Here is a 27,614-nt window from a genome sequence, read left to right as displayed (position 1 = left end):
TTGATTAGGGAACTTTAGGGGAAGGAACCCTTAGGGAGCAGTGACCACAATGTGATAGAATTTACCCTGCAGTTTGAGAGGGAGAAGCTGGAATCAGATGTAACGATATCACAATTGAGTAAAAGGTAAGGAAAAGTGACCATAGTCCCAGATGACCACAGGCTGCGTTGCCCTTTGAGGGAGAGAGCATGGTGGGACAGTGGTTAACACTGTTGCCTCACAGCTCCTGAGACCCGGGTTCAATTTTGGCCTTGGGTGACCCTCTGTGTGGAGTTTGCACTTTCTCCTGTGTGTGCGTGGATTTCCTCTGGGTGCTCCGGTTTCGTCCCACGCTCCAAAGATGTGCAGGTTAGGTGGATTGGCCACCCATCCTCCTCCTCTAACCAAAATAAAAAGGCTGTGTGGTGAGTTGGTGAGGTAAACTTTTCTTTCCTTTTCCTCTTCCTTCCACCACCTCGAACCTGTGGGGAGTGTTAAAATCAGGTAAGCTTTTTTTTTTCTCTCTGTAATTGTCAAGTCGATAAATGGAAGGGATGGCAGAGAGGGCATTGCAATGTTCCTCCTGTAGGATGTTCAAGGTGACAGACACCGTCAGTGGCCCTGCTGAGTTCGCCTGCGGGAAGTGCACCCATCTCCAGCTCCTCAAAGACCGTGTTAGGGAACTGGAGCTGGAGCTGGATGAACTAAGGATCATTCGGGAGGCAGAGCCGGTTATAGATAGAAGCTAAAAGGATGTAGTTACGTCTAAGAATGAAGGTAGCTGGGTGACGTTTAAAAGGAGGGGGAAGAAGCAGTCAGTGCAGTTGTTCCCCTCAATAACAGGTATACCATTTTGGATACTGTTGTGGGGGGGGGGGGGGGGACCTACCAGAGGTTAGCCATGGTGACCAGGTCACTGGCTCGGAGTCTGTCCCTGTAGCTCAGAAGGGAAGGGGGGAGAGCAGGAGAGCATTAGTTATTGAAGACTCTATAGTTAGAGGTACAGATAGGCGTTTCTGTGGCAACGATAGAGGCTCACGGTTGGTGTGTTGCCTCCCGGGTGCCAAGGTCCGTGACGATTCTGATCGTGTTTTCAGGATCCTTAAGGGGGAGGGGGAGCATCCATAAGTCGTGGTACACATAGGTACCAACGACATAGGTAGGAAAAGGGACGGGGATGTAAAACAGGAATTCAGGGAGGTAGGGTGGAAGCTGAGAGCCAGGACAGACCATGTTGTCATCTCTGGTTTGGTGCCAGTGCCACGTGCGAGCGAGATGAGGAACAGGGAGAGAGTGCAGTTAAACACGTGGCGACAGGGATGGTGTAGGATGGTGGGTTTCAGTTACATGGATAATTGGAGCACATTCTGGGGAAGGTGGGACCTGTACAAACAGGACAGGTTACACCTGAACCAGAGGGGCACCAATATCCTGGGAGGGAAATTTGTTACAGCTCTTCGGGAGGGTTTAAACTAATTTGGCAGCGGGATGGGAAACTGATTTGTAGTCCAGGAGATAGCATTGCTGGAGTTCAGGAAGTTGAGGATAGTGCAGTACTCAGGAAGGTACCAAGGTCACAAGAATGGACCTGCAGGCATGAAGGTGGTTTGAAGTGTGTTTACTTCAATGTGAAGAGCATCAGGAATAAGGTTGGTGAGCTTGAAGCATGGATTGATACCTCGCACTACGATGTGACCATTACGGAGACGTGGATAGAACAGGGGCAGGAATGGTTGTTGGAGGTTCCAGGGTTTAGATGTTTCAGTAAGATTAGGGAAGGTGGTAAAAGAGGTGGAGGAGTGGCATTGTTAATCAAGGATAGTATCATGGCTGCAGAAAGGCAGTTTGAGGAGGATCTGTCTACTGAGGTAGTGTGGGCTGAAGTTAGAAATAGGAAAGGAGCGGTCACTTTGTTAGGAGTTTTCTATACGCCCCCAAGCAGTAACAGATATGTGGAGGAAAAGATTGCAATGCAGTCTTTGGATAGGTGCGGTAGTCACAGGGTAGTTGTCATGGGTGACTTTAACTTTCCAAATATTGATTGGAACCACAATAATTTGAATAGTTTGGACGGGGCTATTTTTATACAGTATGTGCAGGAGGGTTTCCTCACACAATATGCGGATAGACCAACAAGAGGCGGGGCCCCATTGGATTGTAACTGGGTAATGAGCCGGGCCAAGTGTTAGATTTGGTTGTGGGAGAGCACTTTGGAGATAGTGACCACAATTCGGTGACTTTCACTATAGCAATGGAGAGGGATAGGAACATATGGCAGGGCAATGTTTATAACTGGGGGAAGGGTAATTACGATGTGATTAGGCAAGAATTGGGTAGCATAAGATGGAAACAGGAACTGTCAGGGAGAGGCACAATTGAGATGTGGAGCTTGTTCAAGGAGCAAATACTGTGTGTCCTTGATATGTATGTCTCTGTCAGGCAGGGAGCAAATGGTCGAGTGAGGGAACCGTGGTTTACAAAAGAGGTTGAATGTCTTGTCAAGGAAGAAAGAGGCTTATGTAAGGATGAGAAAACAAGGTTCAGTTCGGGCACTTGGGGGATACAAGATAGCTGGGAAGTAGCTCAAGAAAGGGCTTAGGCGAGCTAGGAGGGGGCATGAGAAATCCTTGGCTGGTAGGATCAAGAAAACCCCAAGGATTTTTATACTTATGTGAGGAATAAAAGAATGACCAAGGTGAAGTTAGGGCTGGTCAAGGACAGTAGTGGGAACGTGTGCATGGAGCCTGAAGATATAGGAGAGGCCCTAAATGAATACTTTTCTTCAGTGTTCACAAAGGAGAGGGGCCATGTTGTTGAGGAAGATAGTGCAAAACAGGCTGGTAGGCTGGAGGAGGTAGATATTCGAAAGGAAGATGTGTTAGAAATTTTGAGAAGCCTGAGGATAGATAAGTCCCCTGGGCCTGATGGGATATATCCTAGGATTCTTTGGGAGGCAAGGGATGAAATTGCAGAACCTTTGGCTTTGATCTTTATGTCCTCACTGTGTCTACAGGAATAGTACCAAAAGACTGGAGAGAGGTGAATGTTATCCCCTTGTTCAAGAAAGGGAATAGGTATAACCCTGGGAATTATAGGCCGGTTAGTCTCACTTAGGTCATAGGTAAATTGTTGGAAAGGGTCCTGAGGGATAGGATTTATGATAATTTGGAAAGATACAGCTTAATCCAGGATAGTCAGCATGGATTTGTGAGGGGTAAGTCTTGCCTCACAAGTTTGATTGTATTCTTTGAGGAGGTAACTAAGTACATAGATGAAGGTAGAGCAGTTGATGTCGTATACATAGATTTTAGTAAGGCATTTGGTAAGGTGCCCCATGGTCGGCTCATGCAGAAAGTAAGGAGGCATGGCATAGAGGGAAATTTGGCAGATTGGATCAGTAACTGGCTATCACATAGAAGACAGAGGGTGGTGGTAGATGGCAAATTTTCACCCTGGAGTCACCCCTGTTTAAGAAGGGAGAGAGGCAGAAGATGGGACAATATATAGGCCAGTTAGCCTGACTTTGGTTGTTGGTAATATTTTAAAATCCATGATTAAAGATGAGACTGCAGAGTACTTGGAAGTACATAGCATAATTAGGGCTGAGTCAGCACAGCTTCATCAAGAGGAGTTCATGCCTGAAAAATCTGTTAGAATTCTTTGAGGAGGGAATGAGGAAGTTATATAACGGAGAACCAGTGGTCATGATCGATTTAGATTTCCAGAAGGCCTTTGACAAGGTGCCGTATAGGATGCTGCTGAATAAGATAAGAGCCCATGGTGTTACGCGCAACGTACTGGCATAAATACAGGATCGGCTGACTGACAGAATGCAGAGAGTGAGGATAAAGGGGTCTTGTTCAGGATGGCAGCTGGTGACTAGTGGTGTTCCGCAGGAGTCAGAGTTGGGACCACAGCTATTCACTGTATACATTAACAATCTGGAAGAAGGAACTGAAAGCATATGTGCTGAGTTTGCAGATGATACAAAGATATGTAGAGGGACAAGTTGTGTTGAGGATTTGGGGAGACTGCAGAAGGACTTGGACAGGCTAGGAGAGTGGTAAAATAAATGGCAGATGGAATACAATGTGGAAAAGTGTGAGGTTTTGCACTTTGGTCTGAATAATAGAGGCATCAATTATTTTCTAAATAGGAAAAGGCTTCGGGAATTTGAAACACAAAGGGACTTAGGAGTCCTAATTCAGGATTATCTTAAGGTTAACATATAGGTTCAGTTCAGTTGGCAGTTAGGAAGGCAAATGAAATGTTAACATTCATGTCGAGAGGGCTAGAATACAAGACCATGGATGTACAGCTGAGGCTGTGTAAGACTCTGGTCAGACCCCATTTGGAATATTGTGAGCAATTTTGGGCCCCATATCTAAGGAAGGATGAGAGGAGTCCCGGGAATGAAGGGCTTGTCATATGAGGGACGATTGAGGACTCTGCATCTGTACTCGATGGAGTTCCAAAGGATGAGTTAGGATCTGGAATCATGGAATCCCTACAGAGCAGAATGAGGCCATTTGGCACAGCAAGTCTGCACCAACCCTCAGAAAGAGCACCATATCTAGGCCCACGACCCACCCTATCCCCTGAACCCAGTAACTCCACCTAACCTTATGAACACCCGAAGGAAACCCACACAGACACAAGGAGACCATACAAACTCCACACAGACAGTGACCCAAGGCTGCAATTGAACCCAGGTCCCTGGTGTTGTGAGGCAGCAGTGTTAACCACTGTGCCACCATGCCGCCTGTAACTCATTGAAGCTTACAGAATACTGAGAGGCCCAGAAAGAGTGGACATGGAGAAGATGTTTTCACTAGTAGGAGAGACTGGAACCCAAAGGCACAGCCTCAGAATGAAGGGACGATCCTTTCAAACGGAGATGAGAAGGAATTTCTTCAGCCAGAAGAGGGGTGAATCTGTGGAACTCATTACCGCAGAAGGCTGTGGAGGCCAAGTCTCTGAGTGTCTTTAAGACAGAGATAGATAGGATCTTGATTAATAAGGGGATTAGGGCTTAAGGGGAGAAGGCAGAAGAGGGGATGAGAAATATACCAGCCTCAATTGAATGGCGGAGCAGACCTGATGTTCTGAATAGCCTAGTCCTGCTCCTAAATCGTATTGGCTTATCACTTTGCAGTAGAGAAAAGAAACCACGGTTACCTGTGCATTTCAGGATGATTCTGAAACAGTGAGCTGCTTTGACAGATGAGAGCACGACCCAGTGTTGTTTAACTGGTCCAGCCAGATATGGCGGTGGATGATTAAACCAGTCACTCACAATATCCTTTCAAATTGCATCCCATAGACCTAAGGGAATGGATATGAGGGCCCTGCGAGGGGTAAATGCGAAGGCGACGGAGCGCAATGGTTTTACTGGGGATTCGGGTGTCAAAGGTGGAGGTGAAGGTTGAACTAACCAGTGCCTGAAAAATGCTGTGGCAAATGGAAGGCTAAAGGTTAGATAGTTGGGACTTTACAAGTGCAGTTGTAAACAAATTGGACGATAGCTTTTTTTCAGGGATGAATATAGCCGCTAGGGGTGGGGCATGGAAAGGGGATAAGGATGGTGAGTGATTCAAGGGAAAGCAACTTGGAACTGAACCATTTAGAGCAGAAGGTCTCAGGCTCATTAAGTGCCTGCTTAGTGATATGAAGTTCATTGAATCTTTTAAAAGTATTTATTCCAGGAATTATTCAGGTGATGAACTCAGTCGCTAATGTCAATCTAAGATCGGGTAGAGACCCAAAAATGTGAAAGAGCTTCATGACTTTGGGTGGAAGCTGTTGTGTTATGCTGCTTCGTGTAGCATAAGCTGCTTCCTTGATGTATGCTTTGACAAAGGAAGCTCCAGACTATGAAATGAGTTCAACATGTTTACTGAACTATTAACACAGTTCTTAAATGAGTTCGACTCTCTGCTAATCTAACTGTAGTAAACTCAGTCTCTCTTTACCAGCCTGCTCTAAGCCACGTGCTGGGTGTGCTGCTGCTGATCAACCCTGATGTACTCTCTAGATGCCTGTCTGTGGAAAGAGACAGTGCATGTGTGCCCTGTCCTTTTATATGGGTTGTGTAATGCCCTCATGTGGTAATGCCACCTCTGGGTGTCTTGACTGCTCATTGGTTGTGTCCTATTCTGAGTGTTCATGAGCTGCATGTTTGCATATCATGACATCTCCGGTGCTCCCTCTAGTGTTTACTTAGTCGTAGTGTATTTACATTAACCCCTTGTGTATATACGGTGATGCATCTCACCACCGAAGCGATGCTGAAAGTCAAGAATTCAACAATTTTAAGTTCACCTGACTCTTTATAATTACTGAGCTTCAATTAATTTATCTTTCTTTAGACTGTCAGTAACAGTCAGTCACTTCTTAATTTAATTACATTATAATGTGGCAGGCAACACATTTAGCAAAAAAGCTTTCACTCCACATAACCTCAAGCATAATTGCAGGCGGTTAATGTTGTTCAGCTATCTGTCTTCCAATAAAATTTAATAGGATACTAAACTGTCAATGGAAAAAAAATAAAACTGAACATTCTGGCTCACATTGTTAATTGTTTCCTCCCTCGTTATATCCAGATCAATGGCATAACCTCCTTCATGGAACCACAACTCTTTGTTCTCTCCAATTAAAACCCCTTCAAATCTCTCTCTTCTATCGAAGGTCCTTGATGTTCTTCCATTCCACCTCTTTCAAAATTGAAATCCACTGTCCTATTTATGCTTTTTGCATGTCATAAAAATTGGGCCAGTCGATTGTGACTCGTTTTCTCCTCGACTGTGACAGTGATTGGGAAGAACTTTACCTCATCCCACTGAGATGATTGCGGGCGGAAGGAGTCTGTAAAATTCCTCGGATAGCTTTCCCACTGGGCTTTCACCCACCCTGACTAGTCCGCAGTTTTACAAGGGGACGGGTGAAGCCTAATCCAGCATGCCACGCCTTTGCCACAATTAAGGTTGCAAATTAAGGGCTGTTGTCTGACCAGCCTCAATTTTCAGGCTGGCAGGAGGAGTTCAGGGGCAGGGAGGAAACCTAGAAGGTTACCCTACTCAGGCCTTGGTAAGAAGGCGTGAAGGAGGCTTCCATAAACAACTTCCTTTCAACATCAGGTGCCACCCTTGCGCCTCCCCCCCAGCTCTCTGTGGGTGCTCCCTCTCTCCTAGCCTCCCACCAACACCACCATATTCCCTCTGCCCACCCCTGGCCCCCAGCATATCCTATCTGTACACCCCTAGCCCTCAACTACCCCCCCCCCCGCCCCCACCTCCCGAGGCCCCCACAGTTAACTGGTGCTGGACACGCAGGCTCTGGAACTCCTTGTCGTCCTAGGCCTGGTCACTGCAACCTCTGACTCCGCTGGGACTAGAGATCTGCCAACCAATCTGATTGAGAGGCAGCTCTCTGAGGTGGGGACTTCCTGCCGAGTGGTGGGCATAAGTCCCTTCTCCAGGCCATTAATGTTCCTTGTAATGTTAATAAGGTGCGAAACAGCCAGTATTAGTGTCGATGCATTCTCTACCGACTCTCGGGTGGTGGGCTAGTAAATCCTGTCGTCCTAAAACGGTCAGTGAAACGTTATCCCTCCATATCCTGTTTGGCCTCTCAAAACTGTTCAATGAACCATCCTCTGTTGTCCTGCTCCTTGGAGCTCCTTGTTTCCATTTCTACCTATCTGATTAAGATAGTCAGTGGGATTCTCCGTTGGCGGGACCCTCCGCTAACTTGGTAGCACACCCACGCCCACGGGTTTCCCGACGGCTTGGGGGTGGCCACAATGGGAAACCCTATTGGCCAGCTGCGGGATGGAGAATCCCGCTGCCAGCGGGGATGCATCGCACTGGAAAACAGGGCTGGCCTGAAAGAGAATCTCGTCCAGTGTGTCTTCAACGATAGTATTTATTCTCCATCCTGCAGTGTCACGTTCCTCAGGATCTATTCTCGATCCTTTCTTCATTTATACACTTCCCCTCAATGATAGCATTTAAAGGTACAAAATCAACTGTATTATGAATACTGAATGTATGACACTAGCGTTTTCTTTCCAACACCTCTCTTAACTCGATGATCTTTGTGCTATTGAATGTCTTGACCAGCAGAAAAGCATGAAGAAGTCAGAATGTCCTCTACATGCATGTTGAGAAAATTAAAACTATTGGGTTCAGTTCTCACCCCACATTTTGGAGCCTTTCTATTATTATTTTGACTCCCAGACACTCAGTCATACTGGACTAGACCATTTCTGTTGTCAGAGGATCTAAAACTAGGGGGTCACTTTAAGGGGTCGTTTCTTTAAAACCGAGATGTGGAGATATTTTTCCTCTGAGGGTTGTGAGTTTCTGGCTCTCTCTTCCTCAAAAGGCTGTGCCTTTGAATGTTTTTAAGGCAGAGATAGGTAAATTCTTGATTAACAAGGGGGTGGAAGATTGTCAGGGGTAGGCAAAAATGTGGGATTGAAGTTATAATCAGATCAGCCATGATTTTATTGAATGGTGGAGCAGGACCGTGTGTCCTACTCCTACTTCTAAACCATATGTTCTTATGCAAAAATCTGGTTGCCTCCTCCACTGTAGAGCATTCTCTTGCCATTCTATTGATCATGAAGAAGACTTATTACCACTTGTCCAACATTGTCCTCCTATGCTAGCCCACTTGGCACTATGTCTTTAATCCTTGCCCACTACTGGACTCAATTGTAATCAGGAGCTGGATTCTCCGATTCTGGGGCTATGACCCCACACCGGCACGGGAATGCTGGCGTTTTACGGCAGAAAAGCTGGCGCAAAATGGCCACCGTTTCCCCATTTTGCTGGGGACAAGCAGGACGGCAGCGTAGAGAACCCGGCTCTAGCTGCCAATACAGCCCGGCGAATTTCCAGGTCCGTGGCCACGCATGCGCACGGTGGCGGCCTGCAGCTGCTGCGGCGCGCGACATGCCGGCGGCCGCTCACGGACCCAGCCCGCGAAATAGTTCGGCGGGCTCGCACGCCCTGGACTACCCACCCCTCAGTGCCCCCAGCACTGAATAATGTCCCCCCGTGCCCGCGGATTTGCCCTCCCCCGACTGTGGCAGCGCTGGGCGGAGTCCGCAGCCGCCGCACCGAGTTCCCGACGAGTGAGACCACACGCGACCCACGCCATCGGGAACCTGGCCGGTCGGGGGTGGAGCATCGGGGAGCGGGCCTCAGGCAATGTCCTGAGGCCGTCGATACGTGGCATGGCATACTCTTCGAGGGGCCGAGCATTGCGAATGCAGCGCCGCCCTCGATTTGGTTGGGAATTCGGATTCCCTGGCCATTCGCCAAACGCAATTTTGGCGTCAGCGACCGGAGAATTCAGCCCCAGGCCTCTCAGTAGTTCCACTGGTTTCCTGCTGTATTTCCTGTGAGAACTACAGGTAGGGGGATTTAATATGGTAGCCAGGACCCCATTTTGGGATTCCTGACCCCATTCCCAGTGACTCTAGATTTTGCTGACACAGAATAAGGGTGCGAACTATGTATGGATGTGAGAGTCTCCATTTATTTCTCTCAAGTTATATTCTGAATACACACACTTTGGCAGATCAATAAGTTTGTATAAATAGGAAAGAGATCCATATTCACACCAACAGACGGGGGAAAGATTTTGCATCCATTTGACTTCAACAGAAGCCTGTTCTTGGTCTTTAATGCGGTTTAGAATATTGTATCAGGTGTCATCTGGAGATGTTGGCTCATTAACAGCAGATGAGTCCTGTCAAAGGTGTTTTACAGTATAGGCTCTGGAAGGTGAGATCTTTGCATTATACTGTAAAATCTTTGCCATCGTCCTTTAGTTTTCTTGGTAGATGTTGGAGGAGTAAGTGTTAACTTAGATTGAATTAGAGTTCTGGCATCATTAACTGACATGTAACGCATAAAAGAAGAAATTGGAGAGAATGGAATTATAAATCCTTTTAAAGTTATCAAACATGAAAAATGATGGTATCAAATCTTCTGAAGCTTATAAAATCAATTGTAGTTGAATGCATAGAATTTCAGTGGCCAACACCTCTTACCGTTTACTCCTATTTTGTAACATCCCAGCAGACTATTCATTCCCAGTATAATGCTCCAATCGGAAAAATCTCTTCATTTCACTTACAATGGAGAATTCCATATAAAAGCATTGCATTTAACCCAGTTATCCAGTCTATAATGAGCAGCACACTAATACAGACGCTCACTCGCCCTGACATAAAGCTGAACATTTTGGAGAATGATGCCCCTGTAAAAGGTCTGCTTTTGTTTTTGAGTTTTTCTCTTAAGTGCACTGATGAATAAATGATTATATAGTGCACAAATTTCGAGATCAAATATTTTCTTTTATTTTCTGAAGCTCATAGAAATGTAGCCCTTGAATAATTTAGCTATAATGGCAAAGAAACATCACATTCCCAAAACGTTACAGTTGACCTTACGGTAAAGTGCATTTGCCCTGTGTTGCGGAAAGATGCTCACTGGGATCCCCAGTTAGATTGTGAACTTTACACTTACAGGGTGTTCACTGTAGCACCTTCCCTTGGCTGAGGGAATTATTCTGGTCATCTCAAATACCATTTTCAAAAGAGCCATTATTGGCCCAGTATAAATACTTCTTTCATTTATGTCCATGATGATTTGTTAAGTCGTGATCTCAACCATGCAATTGACTGCAAAGTGGGACCAGGAATAATAACACCAGAAGGTGATCAAGTGACGGGGGCAGGGATAGATTTTGAATTTGTGTGATAATGTAAAATGAGCGAACCGATAGCCCTTTACATCTTTCCCAGTTTTTACTTCCCTGGAATTCAATGTAAAATGTCTGCTGATTCGCGACCATTCGTTTTACACTCGAGCACAAAATCAAAATCCCACTGTTCTTACATACCACTTAATAGTTGGATGGACAGTTGCCTTGATGGAAGTCTGAAAATATTTCCTGAACTGCATTCGCAAGTTAAGCTGGTTAGCTTTAGGAGGAAACCAATAAAAATAAAGTTATTCTCAAAAAGGAGTATTGCTCCATGTACATCTATCTGTACAAATTTGATGGCTGCATTTAGGGGAGTTTTATTTTTTGTATTTTCTATTTGTGACTGGCCAATGTGTACAGAGAGCTAACATAAAATGAGTGAGCTTGGCAGACTTTAGAACACAGTAGTCCCAATAGAGAAGATTAACCTTCCAATTTCCTCCTATAAAGTATTAATCCGAGAGAAAATTGACACACCGAAGGAGGTAGACTGGAGGTCGGGATTACGTCTATGTGGATTAATTGAGCCGACCAGTCAATTTAACACAGGAGTTCCCATGGGTGACAAGTTAAGTGATTTCTGCTGCTTTTCACTCTTGGGCCTGTTGCACTCCCTCTTGATTTCAAGGAAGATGCACATAGTTCTGACAGAGTTCTAAAATGGTTACTGTTCCAAATATTGCAAAAAAAAATGTAAGTGACAAACAAAAATAGAATTATTGTTTCATATTTTTTCCTCTGAAGGAAGCCTATTGCTTGTATCAAACTGTTTTGTACACAAAGAATCAAAATTGTTCAGTCGACAAAATTAAAATTTTATTCTGATTTTCAGGTTTTGATATTTTTCTTTCAGAACACAAATATCTGGCATCACAGCGGCTGGCAGTGTCGACAATTCTATCCTCATCAGCTTCTTTGTTGGAATTGATAGTGATTCCCATTTGTGTGCGAGGATATCAGAGGCCTCAGGGATCATAGCTTAGCAGCATTAGGGAGGGAATTGGTGCAAGACTCAAAGAAAAGTGACAGCAGCTTCGGAAGCTGTGACAAGCTGGTAAGATTAAAATGAGATTCCCGCATGTGTGTACGTTAAATTACTTTATTTATGAAACCCTTCGTTTCTAATGTTCCAAGTCCTAATATTCCTTTACCTTTCATGATTTTGTTGCCATATGTGAGACGATACACAAGATGGCATCATATAACTTAATGTAGCTAAAGCGGCGAATGTAGTTCACCTTCTTCAAGGGAAAATTGGCGATTGCATGCATAAAGAATAAGGCACACTGGACCATCTTTTAAAATGATAAAGTATCTGTAGGTTCAGACAGTACTTAAAACTTGCGAAAAGCTCTAAATCCTGGCATGGATTATGGCTTTGAAGACATATGCACAATAGTTATCCAAAGGTTTGGAATTTGAAGTAGATATTTAAATATGAAAGAGTCAGCAAACAAAAACAAAAAATTACCTTTACCTCCAGCTCCAGTGATGTGATGTTTTATTTTCCTGTTAAGGTCAAATACAATGGGTGGAATTTTCCATCTGGGACTAAGACCTGTGGCGAGGTTGGGAAGTTTATCCCGTTGTGGAGGCTGAGGGAAACCACACCATGGATTCTCCGCACTGCCATATTTCTGTTTTACCCCGCTGGCAGGATGCTCCATTATTCCAGCTAGTCAATGGTGTTTCTCATTGTGGGGCAGCCCCACGCCATCGGGAAACCCCCGGGCTGCCGGCAAAACGGAGCATCCCGCCGGCGGAGAATCCAGCCGCATATCTTCCATCCTCAGCACAATTAGTTATGCACCTGGGAGTTTGCATCATCTTTTGTGATGAGGGACTTGATGGCCCGCGTCCTGTCATCATAACCAGGTGCCATATTGAAAAGGCACCTGACATCACTGACCCACCATTGAAGAAAGCAGTTGGACCTCTTGAAGAAAGAAGGTGGACCTCCAGGCAGACTCTGAATCTAGAGCTTCTCGATGAAACTGAAGCTGGAGAATCCATCAGATCGATGCTCCCCTCACCCACTGCTGTGATGAGTCCAAGGTTGTTGGTAGCCTCCATCCAAAACCGCAAAGACAGCCCCCAGCTTTCTTCAAGTAAGTCCCAACTTTTGCACGTCATGCTGATCCAAACGCCTTCTGGATTGGCATGTTTTCCCATTGCTGGTGTGGAGAAGCGGGCATAGAGGAAAGATTCCTATTGAACTTCCAACTGCATCACATTAGCGAGATGCAAATTGGTTTCATATCAGCCTCTGGGGAATTCCTGATCCGCCATGGGGGCAGCATTGGAAGGTCCTGCTGTAATTTCATGCTGGGTTGAAACTGACTTTTCGGTCTCCAGCTGCATTCTCCGCCCCTGGCCACCATTGATCCTGCCGACAGGGGCATGGGAGAATTCCACCCAATACGTTTTATGTATTAGTTAAAGAGAAAGCAAGAATAACTTGGTGTACATTATCATCTATTGAAAACAACTTATTGTGCTTTATGCACACTAACAGAATCTGCAATGTAGTAACTATTACAGGAGCAAATGTGGCAGCTAATTAATGCACAGAATATCTTGCAAACATCCATGACAGATAATGAACTTAATTAATTAATCTGTTGATGTGGGCTTTAAGGAAGGAATGTTATCAAGAACATAGGGTTTGCTTAATGCCCACATAAGTGCAGAAGATGTGAGCAGATAAACAATTAAGACCTCAAATAGTTTATCTGAAGGATGGCATTGTAAACAGTGCAACATTACGTCAGCATTGCACTGGAGTGTCACCGCAATTTGTGCGAAAGTCATAAATTGAAATCCACAATCTTCTGACTCCAGCAAGAGTTCAATCAACAGAGCTAAGCAATTTAAAATGGGGCAATTAATTGCTATGCTGTAATTTCACTTCTGGATCCATGGTTTAGAACTTATCCATACTGATGAGCAATCTTGACCCTGTTCTAAATGAGTACTGTTTTACAAAATGCCCTGTTATATCACTAGGTCAGAAGAATTAACGTAGCAAATTGAATTTTCCAATGGTGTAGCACTCGGTGCTGCGGCCAGGTTATATCTTGTTATACATGACCTGGAAACACTTGACAGCGAAGGACCAATATAAGTAAATGTCCATTTGTACAGAAATTGATGGATAAAATAATTCTCCAAAATAAATAAACTCAGGTTGATAATAAAAGTGACGGTCTCATGGATTATGCGCACTTGCGCAGGTGTCAGCTGTGGCTGCGGCATCACTCCTGCTTCTCAGTCATAAAGCTGTGAATTGAAGTTCCACTACAGGGAATTGGGCACAAAATCCTTGCTGACAGTATTGAGGGACTGCTGCACTGTTAGATGTTAAAATCAGGCTCCACCTGCCCGCTCAAATGGATATAAAAGATCTGATGGCACTGTTTCGAAGAAGAATATGGGCCGGGATTCTCTAAAAACATGGCTACGTGTTGGCGCCGGCATAAACATTGGAGTGTTTCTTGCCGGTGTCAATGGGCCTCTTGGCCCAGTGAGTCTGTAGCCCACAGGGGGCCAGCATGGCGGCGGAGTGCTCCTCACTGTTCCAGCTGTCATACGTAGCCCTGCACTGCTGGCCGTGGGTCCGCGCATGCGTGAAGTGGCTGGCCGCGGGTCCCGCCGATCGGTGGCCCCCGATCACGGGCCTGGCTGTCGGGGCGGCCCCCCCGGAGACTGATCCCCCGCCCCCCCCACCAGGACAGCCACTGCAGTCGTGACGCCGTGCTCCCGCCGGGTGGAACCATACGTGAACCATGCTGGCAGGAACTCGGCCAGTTGACCACGGAGAATTGCCACGGGGACCTCTTTCAACGGCCCCCGACCGGCGTCACGTCAACCATGCATGCGTGACTGGCGCCGATTCTCCGGCCACCGGAGAATCAAGTACCAACGTCCGACCCGATCGCGGGTCTGAGGCCCCATTCTCCAGCCCCATTCCCCGCTATTTCAGCGCAGAGGCTCGGTGAATCGCAGCCATGGGCTTTCTTTATGGTATCCTGGTCAGTACTTACCCTTCAACAAATGTCATTAAAAAATGGCTTAGCAGGTTATTCTCACATTGCCATTTTTGAGAGATTACTGTGTGAAACTTGACTGTCACATTTCCCTATATTATAATGGAACTGTAATGATATGCAGACATGTAACCAATGGGTAATCAGAACGAGACACAACCAATGGGTAATCAGAACACCCAGCGGTGGCATCACCACAAGAGGGAATCACACGACCAGGATAACAGACAAGACACACAGGCTCTCTCCCCCTTCCACTGCAGAAACCTAGAGAGCAAGACGTGTGTAGTAAGCAGCACCGACACACCAGAGTAAGTTCATATAGTTAGTCGAGCGTACTGTGTTACTAGAGTCAGATCAGTAGAGTGTAGAACTCATTTAGGAGCTTTGTTAATTGCTCAATAAATACGTTCAACTTACCTCGAGGTCTGGCGGGGTAACGTGGTGAGGATGGAGAATCCAGCAGGAGACCTGTAAGGGCTTTTACCCCAGTGGGAAATTCCCACTCGATTGTCCCCGCCAATGATATAACAGATTTTCTGAATTTACGAGTCATTTGCATCAAATTGAGTATTACATAGTCATATCACACATGAGGCTGTCCATTCTCATGCTGATGTGAATCGTGGCTGGTCTCCCACAATGTGCACCTGGTGGCCAGAACCCAGCTGGTGCACACAATTGAATACATTCCCCAGGAGGGGAGTGGGTTATGACCGGGCAGTATCCTGGCACTGCCCCGGCACTGCCGACTGGCCAGCGGGCAGCTCCAGTGAAATGTAAGGTGAGTGAAGTGGAGGGAGGTGGGGAGGCAGGAGATCCATTGGATGGGGTTTCGTATCAGTGTGTGGGGGGGTGTCCATGTTCTATTTTCATAATGTTTTACCGCTGCGCACTTTTAACGTTGTTGAACCCGATCTTTCCATTTCTTTTTAAAAGTTTTTAAAAATACAACTCAAAAAGCCATACTTTGAAAAGAAAATTGGAAAATTTCACCTGCTGACTCTCAAAGTTAGAGTAACTATCCAGGGTGAAAATGTTTTCAAAAAGGAATGAAGTATTGCAATGCATCTCAAAAGTATTTGAGTATGTCAAAACAACATGTTTTAAACTTACAGAGCTCATTGGTGAAAAAACATCTGGAGCTTTGTGTTCCGTCTTCTTTGATTTCAAAGAGGCTTTGACTGCTATGTAAGATATTGATGAATGACAGGGTTAACTCTTGGAGCTTAGGGTTCCAAGTTATGAAGAGAAACATTCTTGAGCTATACTTTTTTTCTTCAGAGAAAAGATATGATTCATTGTTGAAAATCCAGAGTGCAATTGCGAATGAAGTTCTGTGTATCATTCTTAACTTCAACAATGCTGACAAAGGTCGAGGACATCAGAATAATATTGAACATAGTGAGGATGAATAGAACTTCTTTTCCCTTGCTGTGCGCTGAATATTTCAAAGTCTTCAACAAAAGCAGCTAATGCAATCACAGTTCATCAACCAGAGGCGCATAAATATCTGTTGAAAAATAGAGTGAATGTTGTAAAGATTGCCAGAGATGATTAGAAACTGTAGTCCTTGTGCCTCAGATCAGGATTATTCAAAGTGTGAATTACAACCTGTGGGGGCTGAGGGTGGGTGCCAGTCGTGGCACTCCCGTGATGGTTCCAATTGAGGAAAAAGCACCCAATGGCCGCCACCGACATTTAAACTGAGAATGGCGGTCGTTACCGACTTTAAAATTAGAACAAAATGAGGCTGTGTGCAGTCTTCCGAGTATAAGCGGCAGCAGTGAGCAGGTCAGCGCTCCCTGCATGTACACAAGATGGCAACACCCTGTACGTACGTGCTTTTGGCGGCAAGTCATGGAGGAGAGCCTCTTCCATTTTCTAGCTGTTAGCAAGCAAGGTACGAGGAGGGTGATGTTGGATCATTTTGTTACAAGGAAGCGATGGTCAGAGACACAAATAGTCAGTGTACCTACTAGCCAGGATCTCACATCTGAATCTGCTGGAGAAAACTGCTCATGACAGGACAGAGCAGTGCTCGTGTATGCTCTGTACAGAGCTCCAGGGCCTTTGGTGAACAGCCTACCAAGAAACTTCAATCTGGAACAAAGCAATATGAAGACAATTTCTTGAAGTATGGTTTTATCAAGTGTGACAAAGAAAATAAGGATTCAAAGCCCGTGTGTGTTATATGCAGGGAAATGCTGGTGAAGTCAAGGAGAAGTTTCAAGTTTTGAAAAAGAAATGATGGGTGAAAAATTCCTTTTGAGGTTAAGACCCCAAAGTCAGTTATTAACGTACAGCTGACTCCAAATGAAAAGACTAAACTGCTGTACATGACCCATGATAACATATTAAAACACGCCAAAAGTCCATGAGGCTCCCAGCATTCAGCAGTAGTATTTCCCAAGTGTGTGCAGTGCTGAGTAAAAGAAGCATTTTGTTGCTATTGCACATCACAAGACCTGTATGTGCGAGGTTAGATTTTCCGTTCTCACAAAGATGTGATCGAGGACGGGTTAAATGTGGAATCTGCAGACTCTGGCACATTCGGAATAGTGGCACAAGATGCTTCAGGCAGATGATTGGCGCGATTCAGGGACATTATTGCGCCCGGCTGGATCTGCACGCAGCAGGTGAATCGTGCACAAACCCCAAATCGCCCAGCGTGATCTGGACCTCGCCTTCGCTGGCCGAAATGCAGATCTGCAGATTTAAATCAGCCGTACGTTTCATTTGAATGCTCAATTCACCTGGTGCCTGTTACTCATCGGATGCACCTGGGAGAACTTGCCAGGGCGCCGTTTAGTACTGATCCACACAAACATGGACCTGTATTAATGATACCTGTGGGGGTTCTCCCTGGCCAGTGGAGAGCCCTGGCTGGCTGGGGACAGGACAGTGTGGCACTCTTGCACCCTTGGCACCTGGGCACCTTGGCACTGCCAACTTGGCACCCTGGCACTGCCAGTCTGCCTGGGTGACACTTCTAAGGTTCCAGGGTCCCCACGTGCCAGGTTGGCACGAGGGCCCAAGCTTAGGCCCGGGGTTGGGAGGGGGGTGCCTTTTCAGGTAGAGGGGCAGTGTGCCTGGGGGCCTCCCCAAGGTTAGGGGGGTATCCTGAAGGGGAGGTGGATGAGGATCGGGGCTGCCTGACAAGATGCTGCCCTGATCTGTGAGGACTCTTTCCTGCTGGCGAGCTAGGGGAAATTCTCTGAGGCCAAAAAAATACAAGGTGCTGTTGGATTGCGGGATGTTTTTCGGCTCTGCAGCTGCTGAGAAACAGTCTGCTAATCGTGCTGGTAAGCGGACTTTAACTCAATGCCAGTAAATCGCACCCAAGGTGTTTTGAAGTTTTTGCGCTCTCTTCAACACCTTAACTTAGAATCATAGAAACATAGAAAAGGACTACTATATCTGCATCATCCATTTCCTTTGCAAACACAGAGACAAAATATTCATTTAAAACCCTTCCCACAATCTGTGCATCTACACACAAGTTCAATTCTTCATCTTTGATAGGTCCACTTTTTCCTTCACTAACCGTTTACCATTAATATATTGGTAAAACGTCTTTGGGTTTTCTTTAACTTTACTTGCTAATCTTTTTTCATGCTCTCTCTTTGATTTCCTTATTTTGTTTAGATTTCGACCCTGCACTTCTTATATTCATCTAGGCTATCTGCAGTGCTTAGTTCTTTGTGCCTATCGTACACTTTATTTTTCTGTTTGATCTTCCCCTGTATTCCTCGAGGGGATCTAGATTTGGCAGTACCAATCTTATTTTTGAGGGGACATGTCCACTTTGTACATTTAGGATCTCTCATTTTCGGGTTCCCACTGGTTTATCCTCTAGCAATGCTGGCCAGTCCATCTCAGCCAAGTTCCTTCTCAATTCTGCAAACTTTGCCTTGCCCCAGTTCAAACTTTTTACTCCAGCTTTATCTCTGTCCTTTTCCATGGTAATAATGAATCTAACTAAATTGTGATCACTATCCCCGATATGGTCGGCAACTGTCACTTCACCCACTTGCCCTTCTTCTATCCCCAAGACTCGGTCTGGAATTGCAAATCCTCTCATTGGGTTTGTCACTAGATGATTGAAACAATTTTCCTGGACACACTGCATGAATTTTTCTCCCTCAGTTCCCCTTTGCCTCTGTAAGCTCCTGACGAAGTCTTTCGATGCTTTAAAGCTGGGCTCAAAACCCACTTCCGTCACTTGTCCTACCGTCTTCTTTTATGTCTCAGTGTTAAATTTTGTCTGATATGCTCTGATATGAAGCGCTATGTTTCCCGGTGTTAAAGATGCTATAGAACTGCAAGTTGTTGTTGTTGATAAGCCAGCAAACTGTGACGACATTGCAGTTAAAACCAATTCGACTCAAGCCTGATTTTTCCAAATGTATTTCCAACAGGGGTTACTTTTGAAAGATAGAATTAAGAGAAGCCTGGCCGAGATTATTTTTTTCCATCTCTCTTTCCCTGGAGCCTTGTAAAATTCTGCTTATTCCCCAGCTGAAGTCAGTAAACTTAGCAATGTTCATGTGTGACCCCGTGGATCTTCTTCAGACTTTATGGTTTTGAATTTTTAGCTTCCACTGGGAGGATACAGTGGAGATATTTCTTGTAACTTAATCATAAGAGATTTTTCTGGAGTTTGTTGCTTCCATCGGAAGATTGTATTTTGGAACCCAAGGTAGGGAAACCGGAGGGTATCCTAGGTGGAGGACAAATTTAATGAGCCAAGTAGCTTTTCCACAATAAACAGAATTAAATGATCTCACCACTTGTGGATGAGATAAAAACCCTGAAATCCAGTCTCATCAAGTCACCAATGGCGGTGGACAATTAAACATTTAACTGGAAGATGAGGCTTCACAAATATCGCATCCTCAATTATGGGGGAGTCCAGCACATCAGTGCAAAGGACAAGACTGAAGTATTTGCAAAAATCTTTAGCTGAAGTGCCAAGTAGACGATCCATCTCAGCCTCCTCCTGAGGTCCCCAGCATCAGAGATGCCAACCTTCAGCCAATTCGATTCACTCCTCATTACATCAAGAAACAACTGTAGGCACTGGATGTTGCAATGGCTATGGTTCGCGATAACATTCCAGTAATAGTATGGAGGACTTGTGCTCCAGAACTAACTGCACCTCTAGCCAAGCTGTTCCATTACAGCTATAGCACAGGCAAGGTGGAAAATTGCCCAAGTATGCTGTGCCCTCTGAAAGCAGGACAAACCCAATCCAGCTAATGAATGCCACAGCTGTCCACTGTCAGTCATCAACAAAGTGATGAAAGGTGTCATTGGCATGACTGTCAACCAGTACTTAAACAGTGATAACCTGCTCATCAATGCAATTGGGTTCCGCCGGAGCTACTCAGCTCCTGAGCTCATTGCAGCCTTGGTCGGTCATGAACGAAAGGGCTGAACTCAAGAGGTGTGCTGAAAGTGGGCACCCTTGACTGAGTGTGGCAACAAGAAGCTCTAGAAATCAGGAGTCAATAGGAATAAGGGAAAAACTCTTCCCAAGGGGGTTAGAGTCAGACCTCGCACAAAGGAAGTTGTAGTTATTGAAAACAATCATCTCAATTTCAGACCAACACTTCAGGAGTTCCTCAGGGTACTAGCCTGGTCCCAACCACCTTCAGTTGTTCCATCAATGACTTTTCCTCCATTATAACATCAGAAATATGATGTTTGCTGATGACAGCACAGCCTTCAGTACCATTCGAGACTCCTCGGAAACTGAAGGACTGCAGAACGTATGCAGAAAGACCTGGGCAGCATTGTGGTTTGGACTGATAAGTGGCAAGTAACATTTTTACCACACAAGTGCCACGCAATCACCATCTCCAACAAGAGAGATTCTAACCATCTCCCCTCGACATTCAATTACATTTCCATTGTTGAATCTCTCACTATTGACATCCTGGTGGCAGTCATTGACTAGAAACATAACTGGACTCGCCACATAAGTACTGTGGCTACAAGAGCAGGTCAGAACTGGGATTTCTATGGCAAGTAATTTATCTTCCAAATCCCAGAAATGCCCACTATCTGCAAGGCATGAGTCAGCAGTGTGATGGAATACTCTCCACTTGACTAGATGAGTGTAATTCTAACAACACCCAAGAAGCTTCACAACAGAGTGATTGATACCCCATCCACAACCTTAAACATTTATTCCCAACATCACGGCGCACAGTAGCAACAGTGTTTACCCTCGACAAGATGTACTGCAGCAACTTGCTAAGACTCCTTCAAAGCACCTTCCAAATCCGTGACCTCTATCACCGAGAAGGACGAAGAAACGCCACCAGCTGAAATTTCTCTTCCAACCATTTAACATTCTAGCGCAAAGCTAATATTGCCATTCCTTCACAGTGAGTGGGTTCGGGAACTCCCTTCCGAACAATACTGTGGGTGCACCTACACCACGTGGCCTGCAGCAGTTCAATCACCTTCCCCAGGACAATCAAGGATAGGCCACAATTGCTGGTCTTGCTAGTAATGCTCACATACTGCAAACTGACAAAAGAAAATCATGTGTATGTTTTTATTTCACACTGTTACAGACACATAGGTGAGGAAGGTTACATAACTTCTTGGCATAGTTTAAAATATGCTGGGACTGACTTATTTTTAAGGGATGTGTTTTAAATCATACTTCGTTCACTTTGGTTTATGAACAAAGGTCACACATTGCAGGCACGTACTGTATGAATTGAAGCCAGGCAGGCCAATTTGTGGAATACACAACTGTCACAGTGAGAGTCAACTAACAAATATGTCATCCCAGCATTACTTGCAAGAATGAGCTGATCTGGAATTGAGGTGTTCAATGCAGCACCTTCTATGTCTGACTTGCCCCTTGCACTTTTGGAGTTCTGAGTTGGATAAATTTGCATGGATCAATCACAACAAATGTGTTTTTGGTTACCTCACGGCAACTAGGCTGCCTGTAACTTCATCAGCCTGGAGGAGTTGATTTACCTTGTCTGTGCTGTATGGAATCTGTATGTTTGCAGACCCTGTTTTGCGGTACTGTCCCTCAATTTCTGATTCCTCATCAGTTTTACACTCCTTATCTTCAGCCTTCAGCACCTAGTGTGGAACGAGTCTGGGGGTGAGATTGGGGAGAGTGTGGGGCTGGGGCACGAGTAAGTCAGAGACCCTTGTGCAGCTGTTTTTGGCTTTGCCATGGTAGCATCCAAAGGTCCAGATTGGACACAGCCCATGGACATTGTCGTTCGGGCTGCCAGCCTTTTTTCTATGTCTTTGTCTGTGCATCAGTTGCCCGGGAAAAGGAGCACATGGTGTCCTTCATATGTATGCAGCCTTCCATAATCAGCGCAAAACTCAGAATGGCGAAATTGTCGATAGTCGAAGCAATATTATTATTTAACTTGATAAAACTTCGTTTTTAAGTATGATTGAGCTTTATTAGCTATGTCTCTCTAAAAACAGTGCACATTTCTGAGCAGCTTTGGGTTGATGACATGGGTCAACTTAATGCCTTTTTAAGGGTAGACCAAAGGAGACAAGAATGACTCCAGATTATTTTCAGAACAGCAGGAGATGTCCACTTTTAGGATCACACCTCAAGATAAGAGGAGAATAAGCTGTTTTATTGACAGGCCTACTGCTAAATCTCTCCAATGCCTTCCATGATGGTGACCCTGGCATTGGAATCAAATCTCATATGGACAGGAAGCTGCTCAATCTGAGAAGACTCCAAGCAAAGACCAAGATCTTTAAGGACATACAGAATTTCGCTGTGCAGAGGGATCTACATGTTCTCATGCATGAGTCACAAAAGGTGAGTATGCAGGTACAGCATGAAATCAAGAAGGCTAATAGAATTTGATCCTTTAGGGTGGCAAGGTGACACAGTGGTTAACAATGCTGCCTCACAGTGCCAGGGACCCAGGTTCAAATCTGGCCTTGGGTGACTGTGTGGAGTTTGCACGCTCTCCCGTGTCTGTGTGGGTTTTCTCCGGGTGCTCCGGTTTCCTCCCACAACCAAAGATGTGCAGGTTAGGTGGATTGGCCATGCTAAATTGCCCCTTAGTGTCCAGGGATTTGCAGGTTAGGTTACGGGTATAGGGCAGAGTGGATCAGTGCAGACTTGATGGGCCAAATAGCCCCCTTATGAACTGTAGGGATTCAAGATTACATGAAGAATTAAACATAAAAGTAATGACGTTATGCTTCAGTTACACAGATCAGGGGCGTCATTCTCCGACCCCCCGCTGGGTCGGAGAATGGCCGTTGGCCGCCGTGAATCCCGCCCCCGCCAAAGTCTCCGGTACCGGAGATTGGGCGGGGGCGGGAATCGGGCCGCGCCGGTTGGCGGGACCCCCCGCTCAATTCTCCGGCCCGGATGGGCCGTAGTCCCGCCCAGAAATTGCCTGTCCCACCGGCGTAAATCAAAGCTGGTATTTACCGGTGGGACCAGGCGGCGTGGGCGGGCTCCGGGGTCCTGGGGGGGGTCTGACCCCGGGGGTGCCCCCACGGTGGCCTGGCCCGCGATCGGGGCCCACCGATCCGTGGGCGGGCCTGTGCCGTGGGGGCACTCTTTCCCTTCCGCCTCCGCCACGGTCTCCACCATGGCGGAGGCGGAAGAGACTTTCTCCACTGCGCATGCACGGGAAACTGTCGGCAGCCGCTGACGCTCCCGCGCATGCGCCGCATTTCCGCGCCAGCTGGCGGGGCACCAAACGCCATTTCCGCCAGCTGGCGGGGCAACAAACGCCATTTCCGCCAGCTGGCGGGGCGGAAATCCCTCCGGCGCCGGCCTAGCCCCTCAATGTTGGGGCTCAGCCCCCAAAGATGCGGAGCATTCCGCACCTTTGGGCCGGCGCGATGCCCATCTGATTGGCGCCGTTTTTGGCGCCAGTCGGTGGACATCGCGCCGTTGGGGGAGAATTTTGCTCCATTTGTGCGACTGCATCTCGAATACTGTGCGCAGTCTTGGTTTCCTTATTTAAGGAAGCTGCATTTGAAGTGGTTCAGAGGTGAGGACAATTTGTTTCTCTCAAGAGGGTTGTGCCACTTTGGAACTCTGTCTCAGAAGGCGGAGAAGGGGGGGGGCCTTGAATATTTTTAAGGCAGAGGTAGGGATATTCTTGTCACGCAAGGGAGTAAAAGGTTATCAGGAGTAGATGGGAATGTGGAATTCGAAACACACATAGATCAGCCATGATCTTGTTGAATGGCACAGCAGGCTTGAGGGGTCAAATGGCCTACTCCTGCTTCGTATGTTCGTATTTTTGCAATTTCGTGCATAGCAATGACTTTGCACTGGCTGCCAGTTCAGAGCTGGACATACAATGTAGCATAGACCTGTTCTCAAGTGCAGGCACCAACATTCAGCCTTATGAGTAGCAGGAAGAAAATTGAAGTAATGCTCCAGGAAAACCCTATTCCAAGCCCAGGGTTTCAGTCCATTACCCAATCATATCAGGTGTGGATAAAGTTCACTTATGTTAGCAGCACGCTCTCTCAAGCTGTCGATATTGATAATGAGATACGTGCAAAATTACTTCCAAAGCAAGCGGAACCTTTGGCAGACTTCAAACATCAGCCCCGCAATGGAGATGGTTAATTCTGCCTATCAAACTGAAAATGCACACAGCAATAGTTCTGCCCACTCTGCTATGCCCATGTGAAATTTAGACCGGACTATGTCCCAGCATCATGCCAAGAAGCTCAATCATTTTCACTGGAACTGCCTTTGGAAGCTTAGCAGACGCAAGAGGAAATCCTGAGCTAGCAACTCATCCAAAGTTCAGTTGTCTGCAATACCCTATTCTACTCACCACAGTACCTTCCTGTGGAGATCGGCCTTTATAGACACCTATGTATCCAACGGAACCCCACCAAACTCCCTGGATGATGAACAGAGTCACCTTTGTCTCAAATGGCACACAAACAGATGAACGAATATGGGGACAAAGTCGAGGCAGTCCTCCTAGGTATGGGCACATATACAGACAGGTTTTAAAAGTGGGTTTCCGCGACGAGAACCCAGGATAATACTAAAGATAGACTCCAACCTTGTATTGATGTTGCTGTCACCCTATTGGTAAAAGTCCAGAACACTGAGAGGATTGTCTACCATATTCTTCCTGGAGCTGCTTAAGGATGAATGAATCCTTTATTCAACCCTAATCGCCTGCTATTTAATGGGAAGCACCCACTTACCACTTGACACTTCCCTCAAAGCCCTGCCAGAGCTTATTTAATGTGTGTGTGTGGGGAGAGAACGAGACGCACGAAGCAAGAAGCAAAGAGTGTGAAGTTGCATCTTACTATTGCGTGCCACTAAAGCACTTACTTCACTTTCCGATTCATTACTGCCAGTCATTATCTCATTCCAAATGTTGTGTATTGAGCCTAGTCATCAGGTGATAAAAGGGTCCTGGCATCTGGAACTGACTGCAGCACAGCTCCTGCCGACAAATCATCTTGGCTGTTGCCCAAGGCCAGCCGGCTGTCAGAGAGGGAAATTACCTTTTCTATCACACTAATTGACCACTTGCTGTGATGACTCCCATAAAGACAAAGTAAAGCAGAAATTGACAATGTTGGCACCTTCCAAATAACAAGTGATTATTTACAGCAGGGTCTCAACTGTCTACTTTGACTGCATAGGTTAGACTCCCTGCGTTATCAGTTGTAATGAATGACTTGTACACATGGATGATCACTGCATGCGCCGTATGCAAAGTGAGCAGTAACAATGGGTAGATAATAATATGTATCTATACTCAAGTCTCACGTTGCTGTTATAGGAGAGAGCTGTCACTGGGGGCATCCACGGGTCAAACTGCGATGTAAATCCTTGTCATGATAACACACTGGATCCCTGGGGCTGCAATGTTGTTTGATTGTGACTTTTGAAGGGCTACACAAGTCCAATTATTTGAAGCTAAGGTACATGAGAACATTGTGCTAATCTGTTTCTATTGGGTTAGCCACTGCTGCTAACCCTGAATTTTGTATGTTTTATACTTACTCAAAATTCCTGATTAAATGATCACTTAAGAATGATTCCGGGAATAAGGAACTGGACTATGAGGATAAATCGGAGAGGTGGGAACTGTTTCCTTGGAGACAGGAAGGCTGAAAGGAGACTTGATAGAGATATTCAGGAACTCGAGGAGTATGGGCTGGTTCCCACTCAAGAGAGCATCAAGAGCAATAGGGCACAGGCTCAAAATGATTGGCAAAAGGATCAAAGCGACGAGAGAAAAAATGTTTTCACCCAGAGGCTGGTTGGAGCCTGCAGTGAACTTCCTGTGAGCGTGGTGGAAGCAGGTTCGATCGAGGTATTCAAAAGTAAATTTGTTTACTATCTGAAAGGAAAGAATGCACAAGGTTCCGGGTAGCGTGGGAATAGGCGAGGTAAAATGCTCTTTCAGAGAGCTAGTGCAGACCCGGTGGGCTGAATGGCCTTCTTCTGCACTGTCAAGGTTCTGTGGATTCTCTGATTGGTAGGTTAATAATTAAGTTATTGCTGCTAACTTATTTTATGCAAAAATGGGCTGGAGAAAGACAAATTCCACAACTGAATTAAGTTGGTGCAACTGATGAACTGAATTCTATCTGAAAATGAACCACACTTAACCCCAGTATATATTCATTGCAAACTTGGTAACTTGTCTGATGTTTGAAGTGTTGTTCAGGGGTAGAGAGTTGATTTAAAGAAGTGAAGTAGGTTATATAAATTGTAAACAACTCCCACATAAACACCACTTGTCTCCAGAAATAACAATTTACAGCTCCAATATGATGTGCGATTTGCATGCCTGCTTTACATACTCTGCAATGTATGTGGTACGTACAGGAGCTGGATTTGTGACTTACATTATGGGCTGGATTCTCCGCAGCCCAGTGCCGAAATCGGGTTTGGAACGGGGGTGGAGAATCGAAGTTCCCGACTGAATTGGGCCTGGTGTCGCTTCGGCGATTCTCCAGGCCCCGCGCGGTTAGGGGGCCATTGTCAGAGGCCCGCCCAGCGATACTCCGCTCCCGACCGGCAGAGTTCCCGACAGCGTGGAACTAATATGGTCTGTTCGGTCGGGTCTCTCACGTCCGCTGTCATCCTGGTGGGGGAATCGAGCACCAGGGGGGGGCCTTATGGGCAGCTGAGGCAGCGATTGGGCCAGTCCGATGCAGGGGCATGCGGCCGATCGGTGGTCCTTGTTTGTTTCTGTTGGTCCATGGTCTGAGTCCGCTATGGCGCTCAGCGCGGCCGCTGGAAGCCGTCGCCATGCACATGCGCGGACTCGGAACCAGAACTGTGGGGGCCCATATCTGCAGCCAAAGCTGCATGAGGCTAGCCCCCTGAAGGTAAGTGATTCGGGTTGTTTTTTTTCTAGGAATCTCAGGAATGAAACGCCAGCGTTTTTACACCAGCATGGGGACATAGCTCCATTTTGGGAGAATCCACCCCCATGTATTCCAGCAGACAATTCATCTCATCAGTGTCACAGAACAAGCAGCAGTGCCTGCTACAAACTCGTCATTTGTCTGAAACACTCGGGGTGATTTTAAGCCTGTTCTCGCCGTGAATGGGCTTGCAGACTCGAGCTCAAAATCTGGAGAGAATCGAGAAATGCAAATCTCCCTGGTGAGATTGCGAATTCCGGTTTTCAACCACCCTCAGCGGTGGAGTAACTCACCACGGGAGCCCGGGAACCTCATTTTAATACATTAGTGTGTCATTAATGAGCACTCACTCCGGAAACCACCCCCCATCCACCCCACCCTCACCTAATAGTCATC

General features: G+C 46.1%; 1 protein-coding gene across 2 annotated transcripts in view; it reads left to right on the top strand.

The window, feature by feature from the left end:
- LOC140427083 (teneurin-2-like) overlaps positions 1 to 27,614 on the top strand; it is a 3,867,843-nt gene that overhangs the window by 809,278 nt on the left and 3,030,951 nt on the right. For both annotated transcript variants that reach the window (XM_072512582.1, XM_072512581.1), the window contains one exon: positions 11,618 to 11,818. The gene's annotated coding sequence lies outside the window, so the exon portion shown is untranslated. The remainder of the gene's footprint in view (positions 1 to 11,617; positions 11,819 to 27,614) is intronic.

Source organism: Scyliorhinus torazame, chromosome 7 (assembly GCF_047496885.1).
Source record: "Scyliorhinus torazame isolate Kashiwa2021f chromosome 7, sScyTor2.1, whole genome shotgun sequence".
NCBI classification, from domain to species: Eukaryota; Metazoa; Chordata; class Chondrichthyes; order Carcharhiniformes; family Scyliorhinidae; genus Scyliorhinus; species Scyliorhinus torazame.
This window is presented reverse-complemented; position numbering and strand designations above follow the sequence as displayed.